The 17092-nt window shown below is 42.9% G+C and overlaps 1 protein-coding gene across 2 annotated transcripts in view; it reads left to right on the top strand.

The window, feature by feature from the left end:
* Positions 1-17092, top strand: part of LOC137632537 (mucin-16-like) — a 458011-nt gene that overhangs the window by 362933 nt on the left and 77986 nt on the right. The window contains exon 1 of one of the 2 annotated variants that reach the window (XM_068364512.1): positions 11729-11795. The exons of the other annotated variant lie outside the window; for it this stretch is intronic. The gene's annotated coding sequence lies outside the window, so the exon portion shown is untranslated. Of the gene's footprint in view, positions 1-11728; positions 11796-17092 lie in introns of those variants that run through there. 2 annotated transcript variants of the gene reach the window in all.

Genomic DNA, 17092 nt, shown 5'->3' on the forward strand with positions numbered 1-17092 from the left:
TTCTGTGTTATTGTATCCTTTTATGTTCCTCTACGTCAAATACTTTCTTTGCCTTTTTCTTAAGATGGTTAATATTCTCTTAATCTTCCCTATCGCTTTGTCCAGATTTAATCTAACACCTCCGTCTCCCCTTTTTGGCCGAGACCTCAACATATCTGGTTTCCCGTCTATTCATCCACCCAGAATGTCTGCCACGGTCTCATCACGATCTTATTACCTTTCTTTTTAATTATGCCCTTCTCTATTGCAACAGTCAATTTCTTCTACCGATACATCGCAATAGATATTTCGTAAGTTATTAAATTTTCACTGAAAGTCTTCGATCTGCGTCATGGGAAACATAATTGTGGTAGAAGGCGTCTGGTTGGCTTCATCGGACGAAGTCTTAAAAGTGTTGACTTATTCTGTTATGAGAGAGAGAGAGAGAGAGAGAGAGAGAGAGAGAGAGAGAGAGAGAGAGAGAGAGAGAGAGAGAGAGAGAGAGAGAGTTGCGTTGAGGTCAGTAGCTTTTATTTTTTCCGGTTCCGTCTTAATTTAAGTATCGCATTGCAATTAAATTTTTTTAGCTGGCATTTATTTCTATAAAGATCAGCGCACTGAAGTGTGCTGTTCAATTTTAATTTACATCTTTAATCACCTGTACATACATTTCCTCTGCAATCTTTGCTTCTTCATCTAGTCAGGAAACCATTTCATCACCCCGATACATTTTGAGCAGATTGGATATTATTAATTTTGGCCACACGGTCCGGCGCTGAAGCCGGGTAGAACATTCAGCGCCGAGGGGCCACTAGATGAGACACAGATGTTGCATTAAGATGTAAAAGTTAAGAGAGGCAGGAGGGAAGCTGAAACGGAGGTGAAATTATCATTAGTATTATCATTATTACTTGCCAAGGTACAACACTAGTTGGAAAAGCAGCATGCTATAAGCCCAGGGGCTCTAACAGGGAAAATAGCCCAGTGAGGAAAAGGACACAAGGAAAGAACAGAAGTAATTAACAATTAAAATATAATATTCTAAGAACAGTAACAACATTAAAATAAGTAGTTTATATATAAACTATAAAAAACTGTAACAAAATAAGAGTAAGATAAATAAGATAGAATAGTGTACCCGAGAGTACCCTTAAGCAAGAGAACTCTACCAAAAGACATTGGAAGATCATGGTACAGAGGCTATCGCACTACCCATCACTAGAGAACAATAATTTGATTTTGGAGTGTCCTTCTCCTGCAAGAGCTGCTTGCAAGGATACTATAGTAATGCGGGAATATTCTTAATGAAAAAATATACATAAAAAAATATTCACGTTTGTATTAAGTTTTTAATAATTCACAATAAAAACTTGTAAATATGATTACCCTGCATCTCAACTAAACAAAGACGTAATGACGAGCTGAATTGAATAATGCTATTCATTGTGTATAGAAAATGTAGCCTGAACGTCCTTTGTGTAGTCTATTACACAACATGACAAATTTCGTAGATAATTTGTATTTTTCCTACCATACAAACCTTTGCTATTTCCATGGGGTAACATTTGGCGGAGCTGAATGACGAGCCATTAAAATTAAACGAGGGTTAACTACCCCCTTGCTAATTAGCAGGGGGTAGGGAAGGGGTAGCTAGCTACCCCTTCCCCCCTCACACACTGTGAATAGCTCAATTCACTTAAAGGTAGGACTTGACTTGGGGGTCAGGGCTGGCGGGTAACATTTGCGTAAATAGCAAAGGTTTGTATGGTAGGAAAAATACAAATTATCTACGAAATTTGTCATTTGTTCCGTAACCCAATACAAACCATTGCTATTTCCATGGGGTGACTTACCCTTAGGAAGGGCGGAAAGTCCCCAGCCTTCTGGCTTCGGCTTTACCCGGGGACTCCAATTCCGAGTTGTAGAACTCAAGGAACGGGAGTCCCTAACCCTCGCACGCTGTCATGTTTGACCATCGTGCGGCCTACTAGGATGTGTGTGAAGGAGAATAACGTGACTCGTCCTAGGCAGTTGACCTGGAGTTCTTTATTGTGGAACTCTAGGCTAGGACGTTCCCAATACCACCTCGTCAGGGTATGGGGGACGCGACAGTATTAAGGCTAATACTAGGAGCACAAGGAAGCATGGTTTACCTGCAGAGGTTGAGGTCAGCTGCGCAAAGACCTGGATGCTGCTATCCCCAAGAGAGGGGAGAATGAAGAAAGAAGTATGGGCCAGACATACTCTTTCATTCACGCAGACTAAAACCGGGTAACAATGCCCTCAACCTTCTGCTACTTGTCCAATAAGGAGCCTGAGGTTAGACCAGCTGTTGTGCAGCCACCACAGGACCGATAGAAAACGTATCGAGGTTCCTGTGGGTCACGTCCTGCAGGTAGTGGGCTGTGAACGTCGTCTGACGTTTCCAGACCCCGGCTTGTAGAACCTGCGTCACAGAGAAGTTTCTCTTGAAGGCCAGGGAAGTAGCATCACCCCTGACGTCGTGAGCTCTGGGACGACATGACGGAGGAGAGTCGGGATTCAAGGTGCTGCTTATCACCTTGCGAATCCATGAAGAGATGGAGTTCTTGGTGACCCTCCTCTTTGTCCTCCCTATGCTCACAAACAAAGCTTGCACATGAGGACGGGCTGCAGCTGTCCTTTTGAGGTAGCGCCTCAGACTCCTGACTGGGCACAGTAACAGATGGTCTGGGTCACTTGTTACAGAACGTAGACTCGTTACCTTGAAGGAGTGGAATCTTGGATCCAAAACCCCAGGGTTTTGAGTCTTAGCAATGAACTCAGGGACGAACTTAAACGTTACCTCCCCCCATCCCCTTGAATGGGCAACGTCGTAGGAGAGACCATGAAGTTCACTTACTCGTTTGGCCGCGGCCAACACGAGTAGGAACACCGTCTTCCACGTTAGGAGGCGATCAGACGCCTGGCGTAATGGTTCAAAGGGAGCTCTTTTCAGAGCCCTGAGCACTTGAACCACGTTCCAAGGAGGGGGTCTGACTTCCGACTGGGGCAAGTAAGCTCGTAGTTGCGTATGAGTAGAGAAAGTTCCAACGAAGAGGAAATATCTACTCCTTTCAGCCTGAAGGCTAAGCTTAAGGCTGAGCGATAGCCTTTCACCGCCGAGACCGAAAGGCGCATTTCCTCCCGAAGATATACAAGGAACTCCGCTATTGTTGGAATAGTGGCATCGAGCGGAGAGATACCCCTTCCACAACACCAACCACAAAAGACTTTCCACTTCGCCTGGTAGACGCTAGCAGAGGATTCTCGCAGGTGTCGAGACATCCTGTCTACAACCTGTTGAGAAAATCCTCTCTCCGTGAGGAGTCGCTGGATAGTCTCCAGGCGTGAAGCCGAAGCGAAGCTACGGCCTTGTGGAAGATGTTGCAATGTGATTGTCTGAGTAGCTCGTGACGTGGAGCGAGTTCTCTTGGGGGTTCCGTTAGGAGTTGCAGAAGGTCCGGGAACCATTCCGCATGATGCCATAGCGGAGCTATGAGAGTCATGGAGAGGTTGACCGATAGGTTGGCCTTGTTGAGCAACCTTCTCATCAGACAAAAAGGTGGGAAGGCATAGACGTCCATATTGTCCCACCTGTGTTGAAATGCATCCTGCCAGAGAGCCTTGGGGTCCGGGACTGGAGAGCAGTAAAGGGGCAGCCTGAAAGTCAAGGCTGTCGCAAACAGGTCTACAGTCGGGGAACCCCACAAAGTCAGGACTTTGTTGGCTATCTGAGGATCCAAAGACCACTCGGTACTCACTATCTGCGTCGCCCTGCTGAGGCTGTCGGCGAGGACATTCCTCTTGCCAGGAATGAAGCAAGTTGACAGTGAGATCGAGCGGGTTTCAGACCATCTCAGAATCTCTACTGCAAGATGGGATAGCTGCTGCGAGAAGGTACCTCCCTGCTTGTTGATATAAGCCACTACTGTGGTGTTGTCGCTCATCACCACCACGGAGTGGCCCGCCAGGATTTGTTGGAACTGTTGAAGAGCCAGAAAAACGGCCTTCAATTCTAGCAGGTTGATGTGGAGGCACCTTTCCGATTCTGACCAAAGGACTGAGGCTCTTTGGTTCAGAATGAGGGCCCCCCACCCTTGATTTGACGCGTCCGTAAACAGAGTCAAATCTGGGGGGAGGACGAGAAGATCTGCTCATTTCCGTAGGTTCTCATCGTCCAGCCAACATCGAAGATCCGCCCGTTCCGAAGGTCCTATGGGAACTAGGAAGTCCAGGGAATCGTTTCCCTGATTCCATCGTGACTTCAGCCGCCACTGGATGGATCTCATCCTGAGGAGGCCGTTTGGAACAAGACGAACCAAAGACGATAGATGGCCTAAGAGACGTAACCACAGTTGGGCTGGAAGCTCTTCTCGTCTGAGGAAAGGTTCTGCTACCTTCCTCAGCCTTGCTATCCTTCCGTCTGATGGAAAGGCTTTGTGGAGAATCGTGTCTAGTTTCATGCCTAGGTATACCAGTTTCTTCGTAGGGCACAGAGAGGACTTCTCGAGATTTACCAAGATCCCTAGATCTTGGCAAACTTCCAGAAGCCTGTCTCGGTGTCGCAGAAGGGTCGACTCCGAGTCTGCCAGGATTAGCCAGTCGTCCAGATAACGAGGGAGACGGATGCCGTTCCTGTGAGCCCACAACGAGATCAGAGTGAACACCTTGGTGAACACCTGGGGTGCCGTGGAGAGACCGAAACACAGCACTTTGAACTGGTAGGCCTTACCGTCTAGGCTGAATCTTAAGTACTTCCTGGAAGACGGATGGATGGGGATCTGGAAGTACGCGTCCTTCAGATCCAGAGTGCCCATAAAGTCTTGTGGTCTCACTGCAAGTCTGACCGTGTCCGCTGTCTCCATACTGAAACGAGTTTGTATGACAAATTTGTTTAGTGCTGAGAGGTCGATGACCGGTCTCCAGCCTCCAGACACCTTCTTTACAAGAAAGAGTCGACTGAGGAAGCCTGGGGAGCCGTCGTCGACCTCCTGGAGAGCATCCTTCTTGAGCATGGTCTCGACTTCTGCCGGGAGGGCCAACCCCTTTGGTGGTCCCAAGGCATAGGAGTTCAACGACACTGGATTCGCTGTCAGGGGAGGTAGAGATGTTGTGAACGGGATGCGATACCCTTGACCGATCACAGAGACCGTCCAAGGGTCGGCCCCGAGTTGCTGCCACCTCTGCACGCAACTTTTTTTAGGCATCCCCCCACAGGTGGACACGCGGGGGGACTGCCACTCCCAGTGTTTGCGACCTTTGCCGCTTCCTCTAGGAGTTCTACCCCTAGAGGACTTGCCACGTCTTGTCTTTCGGCTGAAAGGACTGCGGCTTAGACACGCTTGTCTTAGCTGCCGGAACCTGCTTAGGTGTCTTGCGAGCCTGCTGTTGACGTTGTTGTTGAGGGGCTGGAGGTTATAGGGCCGAGATGTCAGGGCCCTTTGGAGGAGAGAGTCCTGGTTCGATCTCCTCCACCTCTCAGCCGTCTGCTCAATGTCACGAGGCTCCAGTAACTCCCCTTCAAAATTAGAGGAGTGTCTGAGCCTGCTGACGTCTGCAGTGGGGATCTTCGGATGGCACCTCTCGGACACTGAATCGCGTCTTTTGAGGATCATGTTGGCCCACAGGTTAGTGACCTGGTGGGCTAGAATCTCAATAGAGCGAGAGCCCGAGAAGAGGAAGGTCTCCAAAGCTTTCCTATTGCTCTCCTTGGACAGATCCTCGGATCGCAATAGGATGCCCAGAGACCCAAGCCAGAGATCAAGCCACGAAGTTGCCTGCATGGCACTCTTCGCGACTTTTCCCAGGTTTTGGGTCTCTGACGCTGCAAACGTCACCTGCCGGGTAGAGAGCTTCTCGAAAGAAGTTCCCTTTGCTAGTTCTTTCATGGAATGATGGAGTGGGAGAGACATGCAAGACTCCCCGTCGATCTCGAAATACCTCCTCTGTTGGACTAGAGGAGGTGGGAGAAGTTTGAACCCGGCAGAAGAACGTCCTGAGGAGGCCAGACCGGAGAGTTGAGCTTTGACCTTGTCTCTGGCGCATTTCCCCCCTTTAGACCAGGGCAAAGCCACACTAGTCTTGGGGGGCTCCTGGACACCAAAGACCTCGTCAAGCACAGTGTCTTTCCCCTCACGAGGGGCTGTCTCCGGGTCCTTGATTTTGTTGAGCTCCCTCATCAATCCAAGGACCTGCCAGAACGCATGTTCTGACTCGCTGTGCTCTCCTCTTGGTGGAATGGCAGCTAAGTTTCCCATCCCCAGGAGGTCTTCTTGGGGACATCTGGCGCGCAGGCGTTGGCTGGACAGGAACAGGAGATTCCTTGGGGAGCGTGGGCGCGTAGGAGCACGGACTCAAGAAAGAACATGTGCGCGCATGTGTGAATGCGCGTAGGCACGCAGGAGCGCTGGTGCGCAGGCGCTCAGACTCTTGATTAAGTCCAGAAGCGCAGGAGAACGTCGGCCAGAAGAGCGCGTTTAGTGAGCGCCCTTCTTAGGGTCTGCAGGAACCAAGGCATCCGGACGTGAAGGGCGAGCTGCAGAAGATCGTGGGCGCGGTTGCGCCAAAATAAGAAGGCGCTCAGCAATAGAAGGGCACGCAGGCATCAATGGGCGATCAGGAGAGCGCAAGCAAGGCAAAGGAGAACCCTTGCGTTCATCAGGACCAGGCGAGCGTGGGCGCACAGGGCGCGCATCAGGCACAAGCACAAATGAGTGCTTGCGCGCGGGCGAGTGCTTGAACGCAGGAGAATGATGGTGCGCAGTGCGCGCATCAGGAAGGCGCTGCAACTTCTCTGGAGGATGAGAGCGCCCAGGAGAGAGTTGGCGAGCAGGAGATTACTGGGGCGTTGGAGAGCGCTGCAACTTCTCAAGAAGATGAGAGCGCTGGCAAGCAGGAGATCGCTGGCGCGTTGGAGAGCGCTGGCGAGCAGGAGATCGCTGGCGAGCAGGAGATCGCTGGCGCATTGGAGCGCGCTGCAACTTCTCTGGAAGGTGAGAGTGCCCAGGTGAGCGCTGGCGAGCAGGAGAGCTCCCAGGTGAGCGCTGGCGAGCAGGATGGCGCCCAGGTGAGCGCTGGCGAGCAGGAGAGCGCCCAGGTGAGCGCTGGCGAGCAGGAGAGCACTCAGGTGAGTCCTGGCGAGCAGGAGAGTGCCCAGGTGAGCGCTGGCGAGCAGGAGAGCGCCCAGGTGAGCGCTGGCGAGCAGGAGAGCGCCCAGGTGAGCGCTGGCGGGCAGGAGAGCGCCCAGGTGAGCGCTGGCGAGCAGGAGAGCGCCCAGGTGAGCGCTGGCGAGCAGGAGGGCGCCCAGGTGAGCGCTGGCGGGCAGGAGAGCGCCCAGGTGAGCGCTGGCGAGCAGGAGAGCGCCCAGGTGAGCGCTGGCGAGCAGGAGGGCGCCCAGGTGAGCACTGGCGAGCAGGCGAGCGCCCAGGTGAGCACTGGCGAGCAGGAGAGCGCCCCGGTGAGCGCTGGAGAGCAGGAGCGCGCCCCGGTGAGCGCTGGAGAGCAGGAGAGCGCCCAGGTGAGCGCTGGCGAGCAGGAGATCGCTGGAGCGTTGGAGAGCGCAGTAACTTCTCTGGAAGATAAGAGCGCCCAGGTGAGCGCTGGCGAGCATTGGCGAGCAGGAGAGCTAGAGCTCCATTGCACGCAAGCGAGCAGGAGAGCTAGAGCTCCATTGCACGCAAGCGAGCAGGTGGCGCGCAGGGGAACCCTGCGTAGGCGCCCAAAGCACGTCAGCAGCCAGGAACGGCGAAGGGAGGTCTGGTAGGTGTAGGGGATCGCGAACGATCCGCAGGAAGTTGCAGTGACGATCCTCTCCAGACGAGACGGATCCTCCACAGGGGAGGAGACGAAGATCCAAAGAGGCGCCTCCTAACTCCCTTGTAGGGAGAAGGAAGACCTCTCTCGCGCAGAGGGCGAAGCGAAGGCGCCCTCTGGGTAGGAAGACGGGTCATCCGTCCTCTGAAGAGGAGTCTCTGTGGTGAAACTTCCCTCACGGGGAAGAAACACTTGCAGGAGAGACCGTAGGACTCCACTGCCCCCCCGAAGGAGACCGAGCCTTCCGCAACAACAGCAACAACAGCAGCAGAAGGCCTCCGAAGAGGAGTCTCTGTGGTGAACTTTCCTCACGGGGAAGAAACACTCGCAGGAGAGACCGGAGGACTCAACTGCCCCCCGAAGGAGACTGAGCCTTCAGCAACAACAGCAACAAGAGGCCTCCGAAGAGGGATCTCTGTGGAGAGCTTCCCCCACGGGGAAGAAACACTCCTGCAGCTGCTCAGCCCCTTGAACGTAGCCGCAGATGCAACCGCTCAGCCCCAAGAGCATAGTTGCATAATATAAATTAAGGTAAGAGAAGTTTCCCCCGAAAGAGAAACAACTCAAAACCTGGGAAAGGAACCTCCCTCGGAAGGGAAGTGTCCCCACCCAAGGAGGCGAGCCTCCTGCGAGTTCTAAGATGAACTGAGGAGCTGTCGATATCACGGGAGGACTTCCAGGAGGAGAGACACGCCCCTGACGAAGATCCAACCCACAAGACAGCTCTGCTTCGTAGACCCATAGGCAAACGAACAGCAAATCATTAACTGTGAAAAAAATGAACAGTAATTAGTTAACATTCATTCCCCCGGGAAGACTCCGAAGAGGAACCCGAGGGAAAAAAACCCAAGAATTACATAACGGGCAAGCGCCCTCCACCTCACCTATACTGGGAAGGTGGGGGGTAGGGCGCTGGCGAAAGCTGTAACAAAACAGAATTAAACAGTTACGCTATGCCATTAAAAAAAAAAAAAGTTCACTAAAAGTAAGAACGAACAACCCCGAAGGGAAACGTTCTACAAACTGAAGTTAACAAAAAACAATTAGATTTATAACAAGTAATAAAAAAATAATTGTAAAGCACAGCGTTGCAACTCCACCCGCATAGAGGAGTTATGTAATAATTATAGTAAATGTAGTAAAGGTGAACGAGCTCCAGGAGATCGTGAACCATGAACTACTACTTAGAGGCCTGACTGCCGGCGGCCACACGGAGATATCGTACATACACACACAAGCGTGAACACTGAAAAGGAAACTTACTGATTTCCATACTAAGATATATACGTAAACATAAAATATGTTACATATATATATGAGTACAAGAAATGTAAGTAGTTAAGTAAAGACAAAACAACAATAATGGCTGGCCAAGCGAGGACAGGAACGGAGACGTCCGATCACTGTCCGAGCCAAAAGTGAATTGGGGTATTCACAGTGTGTGAGGGGGGAAGGGGTAGCTAGCTACCCCTTCCCTACCCCCTGCTAATTAGCAAGGGGGTAGTTAACCCTCGTTTAATTTTAATGGCTCGTCATTCAGCTCCGCCAAATGTTACCCCATGGAAATAGCAATGGTTTGTATTGGGTTACGGAACAAATTAATTTTATGCCACGAGAAGCATCGCTTCAAGTATACATTATTATCATTATTATTAATTGCTAAACTACAACCCTAGTTGTTAAAGCAGGATGCTATAAGCCAAGGGACTCCAGGAGGGAAAATAGACCACTGAGGAAAAGAAACAAGGAAATATTAAATATTTTAAAAACAGTAACATTAAAATAAATATCTCCTACATAAACTATAAAAAACTTTAACAAAACAAGAGGAAGAGAAATAAGATAGAATGGTGTGCCCGAGTGTACCCTCAATCAAGAGAACTCTACCAAAAGACAGTGGAAGACAATGGTATGACTACTCCCTATACTCGGTACCCGAGGGACCTAGTAGTTATACGTTTGAAATGCCGCTGAGAGTGACCGGAAGGAAAGATGTATGTATGTATGTGTATATATATATATATATATATATATATATATATATATATATATATATATATATACATATATATATATATATATATATATATATATATATATATATATATATATATATATATATATATATATATCCAGACACTTAGCTCTCCATTACATAAGGGAGATGTGTGTGTTTTACTGTGATGAAGGGATTATTTGTTTTAAATTGAAATTGCACGTGTATATACAGTATATGTACACACAACTTCAATTTAAACGAAATAATCCCTTCATTACAGTAAAACACACATATCTCTCCTATATAACAAAGAGCTACGTATCTGGACTGATTGACTGATTGATATGAGGTTTTCTAGTATCCTGACATCTAAGGTCATTGACGCCGATCTCATTTATTATAAATAAAGAACAAAAGAATATAAAATTAAAACCTTAAGATTAAAGATGCCTTAAAAGTTGAATAGCTTTCAGAAAACCTGCTTTTGAAGTAAAGCTAAACATACCTCTAGAATAGTAAGACAATTTCCAAGAATCTTGGCAAGAATGAACCTGCCATCCTCACTTCGAGCCTCGAACAGATATCTATTTCTTTCACTATCATATGTGAGGCATTCGGTCAACAAATGCCTCACTGTCAAAGGTACCAAACAGTCGTCGCAATATGGCTGATGTTGGCCAGTAAGTAGATATTCATGTGTCAACCGAGTGTGACCAATGCGGAGACGACAAAGAGTAGTTTCCAACTTTCGGGGCATCATATATATATATATATATATATATATATATATATATATATATATATATATATATATATATATATATATATATATATACGTGCGTATGTATACATTACTGTATGCATTTATTATTATTATTATTATTTTTATCATTATTATTATTATTATTATCATTATTATTATCACTACTACTACTACTACTACTACTACTACTACTACTACTACCACCACTACTACTACTACTACTACTACTACTGCTACTACTACTACCTAAGCTACAACCCTAGTTGGAAAAGCAAGATGCTATAAGCCCAAGGGCTCCAACAGGAAAAAATGGCAGAGGGAGATAAAGAAATAAGGAAATAAAAAAACGATATGAGAAATAATGCACAATTAAAATAAAATATTTTTAAAACAGTAACATCGAAACAGATATTTCACATACAAACTATAACAAGACTTATGTCAGCCTGTTCATCATGAAAACATTTGCTGCAAATTTGAACTTTGTAAGTTCTACTGATTCAACTAACCCGATTAGGAAGATCATTCCACAACTTCGGAACAGCTGGAATAAAACTTCGAGAATACTGTGTAGTATTGAACCTCATGATGGAGAATGCTTGAATATTAGAATTAACTTCATGCCTAATATTACGAACAGGCTGGAACTATCCAGGAAAATTTGAATATAAAGGATAATCAGAATTAGGACAAATCTTATGCAACATGCATAATGAACTAATTGAATGGCGATGTCAGAGATTAATATATAGATCAGGTATAAAAAATTTAATAGACCGTAAGTTCCTGTCCAACAATTTAAGATAAGAATCAGCCGCTGAAGACCTGATAGGAGAACAATACTCAAAACAATGTAGAATGAATGAGAGAGAGAGAGAGAGAGAGAGAGAGAGAGAGAGAGAGAGAGAGAGAGAGAGAGAGAGAGAGAGAGACCCACCCCTGGTGGAGAGGCACCTGTGAATGAGAGGGGGCTCCTAATCTAGTTACTTGAGAGGATGGAGGAGGGATGGGGTAATGACACAGGGGAGGAAGGCAGTTTAGTGCCACTGGGGGTAGTGTGGGGAAGGGGACCCTCTCCCCAACGGGACGGGGTATGGTCAATTCAAGTGAAGAGTGCAGCGGTTGTGGAGTTTAGTGTTTCTTTTGCCCGTGTGTGAAGAAGAGTCGACTTTACTGTACGTGTTGCACTCTGGCTTTAATTGGACTTTCTGTTTGGAACAGGTTGGTTTTGATTGGCGATTCAGTGTTCTGGTAGATAGTATTGGGGAAGTTTTCGAAAAAGGATACGCCCGGATACGCGTTTTTTCCTCCTTTGCTTGGGAGATCTATGGGGAATCTCGTTGCCAAACGTTTCAGTCTTTTCGATCTATTCGATAGTTCTAGGTTTTTGTGGTTTATCAAAAGGGGATGCTTCGGTTTTGAAGTGGCAAGCGTAACTAACACTTGGAATTAAAGCTGGTAATTAACTTTATACTGTATGAATTACAAATGTAATTAACTTTATAAACCATGACTTACAAATATTAAAACAAAGATGTATATGTACAAATGGTGAAAATGTACAGTTGTATAACAGAAAATTTAATGGATTCACTTTTGGATTTTTTTTTTTTTACTCATTTACATCATTCTTATCTCGTTTAAAAATCGATTTCTATTAATCCTACCAATGGTGGAACAACCATTGTTGAACTAGATCAACTAAAATATAAGCAGAAGTATTATATCAAAACCTTTTATTGGTTTCCTGTTTTTCAGGATAAGTTAGATAAGGGATATCTGATTCGGTTCAAAAAAAATTTCTCTATTGTCTTGAGTTCTCTGTTTAGATGTTCAATGAATGATTTGCCACTGGTTTATTGAACCTTACATGTTCAGAGCATACTTGTGCTATTCTATCAGAAAATATTCTTTTGTTTCACTACGTGTGATTCAGCCTCAATTGAAGAGCTTAATTTTTTGTCTGTTACAGCAGTAAAGATAAAAAGAAGAGAACATAGCAAGAAGCTCAATAATTTCTCACTCTTCCCATTTTTCATTAATTAAAAGATATACCAATTAAATATTTTCCAACAAATAATACTATATAAATACCATATAATATATAAAGACTTTATTTTATTTATTTTAGTATTAATATGGATTTTTTTTTCTGGCCACCAAACCTTAACATTTCATATCTCAATGACCAGAAAACCCTAAAATATTTAATCATCATTATTCATAAAAATGCGTTCAACTAATGTATCCTAACTATACATTCGTAATTATCATTTTCTTAGGGCACCGATACAGCTTTCATTGAGAGAATGGTTTAGTATCGAGGTGGTTTACAGTGTCGATAACTTCTTTAATCTTTAAGAAGAATGATAATTCGAAGAGTCTTTTACTTCTGCTGTCAGTAACTTGATCAATTCTTGGCAGTCATTACATACAAAAAGTTAAAAAACTTTCATTCAGTAAAGAATCTCGCTTAGGCTTGTAAGCTACTAATGGTGAAATAAAAATCAACATAAAACTGTGCTCAGAAATAATTCGAAGGTAAATCGGGAGAGACTGCTCCTTTACTTTTTAACTATTACCAAAAACTTGGGTAAACTACGTATTCACTGAAGCATATGGATTAGGTCTTACGCAATCCTACAATTAAGCATGTATATCAAAGTAGTTTTAAAAGCCTAGGAACATTACATGCTTACGACTTATGGAAAATTAGCAGCTTGTCGATTTTCTTTACTTGAATTTGCCAGTTATAGGACTATTCAACAGCTAGATAATTTCCATCAACTGAAAACGAAAAATAATCTGAAAGCAATAGAGGTGAAGAAAATATGCTGGATATTTTACTAATTCAATTGTTCCGACATGGAGGCATCAAATGGCGCTTGTTGTAGTGGCCGATGTGATAACGTCCCTGACAGGTGATCACCAGACTGGGGTTCGAGTCCCGCTCAAATTTTCAATTCCTTTAGTCGCTGCAACCTCACCATCCTTGCGAGCTAAGTATGGGAGGGGGAAAGCCTATAGGTCTATTTGCTGAGTCATCAGCCGCCAGTGGTTGGCCCTCCTTGGTCCTAGCTTGGGTGGAGGAGGGCTTAGGCATTGATCATATGTATATATGGTCAATCTCTAGGGCCTTGTCCTACTCGATAAGGCAATGTCAGCGTTCCTTGCCTCTGCCATTCATGAGAGTCCTTTAAACCTTTAAAAGATTGATATCGAAAATTCAAGAATATCTAAACGTCCTACATCATGGAGGAAATACGACATCCCATTGCTACATCGATCGGACGTAGATATGGCTTCTTGTTCGCTTAGACCTTTACACTTTTGCAACCCAGTTCCTCTTTCTACATATTGGATTCGCTTCCTCTTTCAGTTGACATTCGGGCAAGTGAAACCCCACACGCTTCATGTTCCTCTTTAGGATGCCAGAAAACTTCAAATCAATCAATCAATATGTTCCTCTAGCTATGAAAATTTGATAACATTTCATTGCGATTTTTCTTTGCATTTTACAGATATCTGAACCTAGAATTTTGCCCGGAAAAATATCAAATTTTAAATGTATTCAATATCTTCTGGACATAAGTTTCACACTTGGACGCTTGAGAAGGAAAGATGACAGTTAACATGGATCGCAATCGCTAATCCTATCAAGGGATTCCATTCGTGTCAATTAGGATAACAGTCCATTAAAGGTTTAAAGGCCTAGGCAAGGAACAGTGACATTGCCCTATCAAGTAGGATAATGCCCTAGAGACTGACCAAATATACATATGATCAACGTCCAAGTCTCCTTTCCACCCAAGCTAGGAGCAAGGAGAGCCAAGCAATGGCTGCTAATGACTCAGAAGATAGACCTATAAGGTTAGCCAAAGAAATTTTCATGTAAAATATTCTACAATTTTAGAAATATTTGATATATATATGTACATATAAATGTATATATATATGTTTATATATACATACATATATATATATATATATATATATATATATATACATATATACATATATATATATATATATATTATATATTATATCATATACATATATATATATATATATATATTGTGTGCATATATATATATACATATATATATATATATATATATATATATATATATATATATATATATATATATATATATATATATATATATATATATATATATATCGCCCCTCTATTAGTGACATCTTTCCCAACATGACTCGAGTAACCCCTTCCCTTATCAAGAATTCACCGGCATATGTCGCAGAACTTACAATAACTAGTGTATATGTATGTATATGCATATTTAATCTATATGTATGTGTGCATGTGTAGGCTTATATACTTCACTTACAAATGTAAATATATGAGTGTATAATTATCATATATTTTGTATATATACATATATTTATATGTATGCATATGCACAAATAAATATATGTATATACTGAATACGTATAATATATACTTGTATGTAATTACATGTACAGTATATGTATATATGCATATCAGTAAATTTATTTTTTACATACGCATATATAAAAGTATATACATACATGTATATGTATATATATGCATTTATACATATAAATATATACATATACAGTATATACTTACACACACACACACACACACACACACACATATATATATATATATATATATATATATATATATATATATATATATATATATATATATACTTACTGTATATATGTGAGATTGCGTGTGTGTTATTAGGTGTATGTTTATGGTTACATATGTGTATATATACATATATGTATAGAGTATACATATATATATATATATATATATATATATATATATATATTTATATGTATACATGTACATTTATATATGTATCTGTGCATATATCCTGACAAATAAGCATATATATGGATACAAAAGTTTGTGAATTTTTGTCCATAAATGTTTATATAAATTACGATAAATAAGTATGAATACATGCATACTTATATGTATGCATATATATATATATATATATATATATATATATATATAATGTATTTATTTATTTATTTAATCATACATAAATATACATATATATATATATGCGTGTGTATATATATGTATATATATATATATGTATATATATATATATATTTATTCACACATATATATATATTATATATATATATATATATATATGCGTGTATATATATATTTATGTATATGTATGTATGTATATATATATATATATATATATATATATATATATATATAAACAAATGCAGTCGCTTCAAGTCCTTTGAAGGACAAATGCCTCAGACATGTCTTTATACACGTATGGAGTGTGGCCAGTTTTCATCACCACATAGGCCATTGCTGATTGGTAGTGGTGGGAGACTTTAGTCTGATAGCTCACAGCTAACTAATGTAGTATGAGTGGTCCTGACTGCTACAGCCTGGCTAATAATGGTGTTACACAAACCTTTTTATATCATATATATCATCATCATTATTTCCTTTTACACTGATTGACGCAAAGGGCGTCAGTTAGATTTCGCAAGTCGTCTCTATCCTGGGCATTTAAATCAATACTTCTCCATTCATCACCTCCTACTTTACTCTTCATAATCCACAACCATGTAGGCCTGGGTCATCAAACTCTTCTAGTGCCTTGTGGACCCCAGTTGAAAGTTTGGTGAACTAATCTCTCTTGAAGAATGCGAAGAGCATGCCCAAACCACCTCCATCTACCTCTGACCCTGATCCCATCCACATATGGCACCTGAGTAATCTCTCTTATAGGTTCATTTCTAATGCTATGCTGCACTTTAACTCCCAATATTATTCTGAGAGCTTTATTCTCAAATCTACTAAATCTGTAGGAGATTGTTTCATTGCCATATCACGACTCATGTCCATATAGTCCTACCATAAAACCACAAAATGGAGTTGATTTCATGCGCAGCTGGGAACTCCCACTTAATGCCCTTTAGTGTATGAAAAGAGATGGGTGAAGTGAGAAGAGTAGAGCCCAATGCCAAAAGCAAGTGCAGGCTAACGTACTCAAGGCAGAAAAACATAAATAAGAATATGACCCTAATTCCATGTTAGAAAAAACGTCCATATAATTCGAAAAAGGAAAATACTGTGTAATCACATTTTGAGGATTAGGTAACTACTGAAAATAACCTATTATTAAGATAATAATAATAATAATAATAATAATAATAATAATAATAATAATAATAATAATAATAATACAGCAGTAATACAGATGTTAATTCAATCAATAGCTGGAGGGACACTTGTTAGAGCGCAGACCTCCGCCGCGGGAGCTTATTTCTCGTCCTTTTGCTCGACTCTGACCTTGCCCGTTGACCTAACATGTATTACATGGTGTGGATTTTCATACGCTCAAATATGAACTAAGTTTGAAATCTCTGTGACAACGATGTCCAAACTTGTGGCTAAATCATTTGACCTTGACCTTGACCTTCCAAAATTTAATCATTTCCAGCGTTTTACATAACAGGTAATCCCTGCATGTTTCATT

Source organism: Palaemon carinicauda, chromosome 41 (genome assembly GCF_036898095.1).
Source record: "Palaemon carinicauda isolate YSFRI2023 chromosome 41, ASM3689809v2, whole genome shotgun sequence".
NCBI lineage: Eukaryota > Metazoa > Arthropoda > Malacostraca > Decapoda > Palaemonidae > Palaemon > Palaemon carinicauda.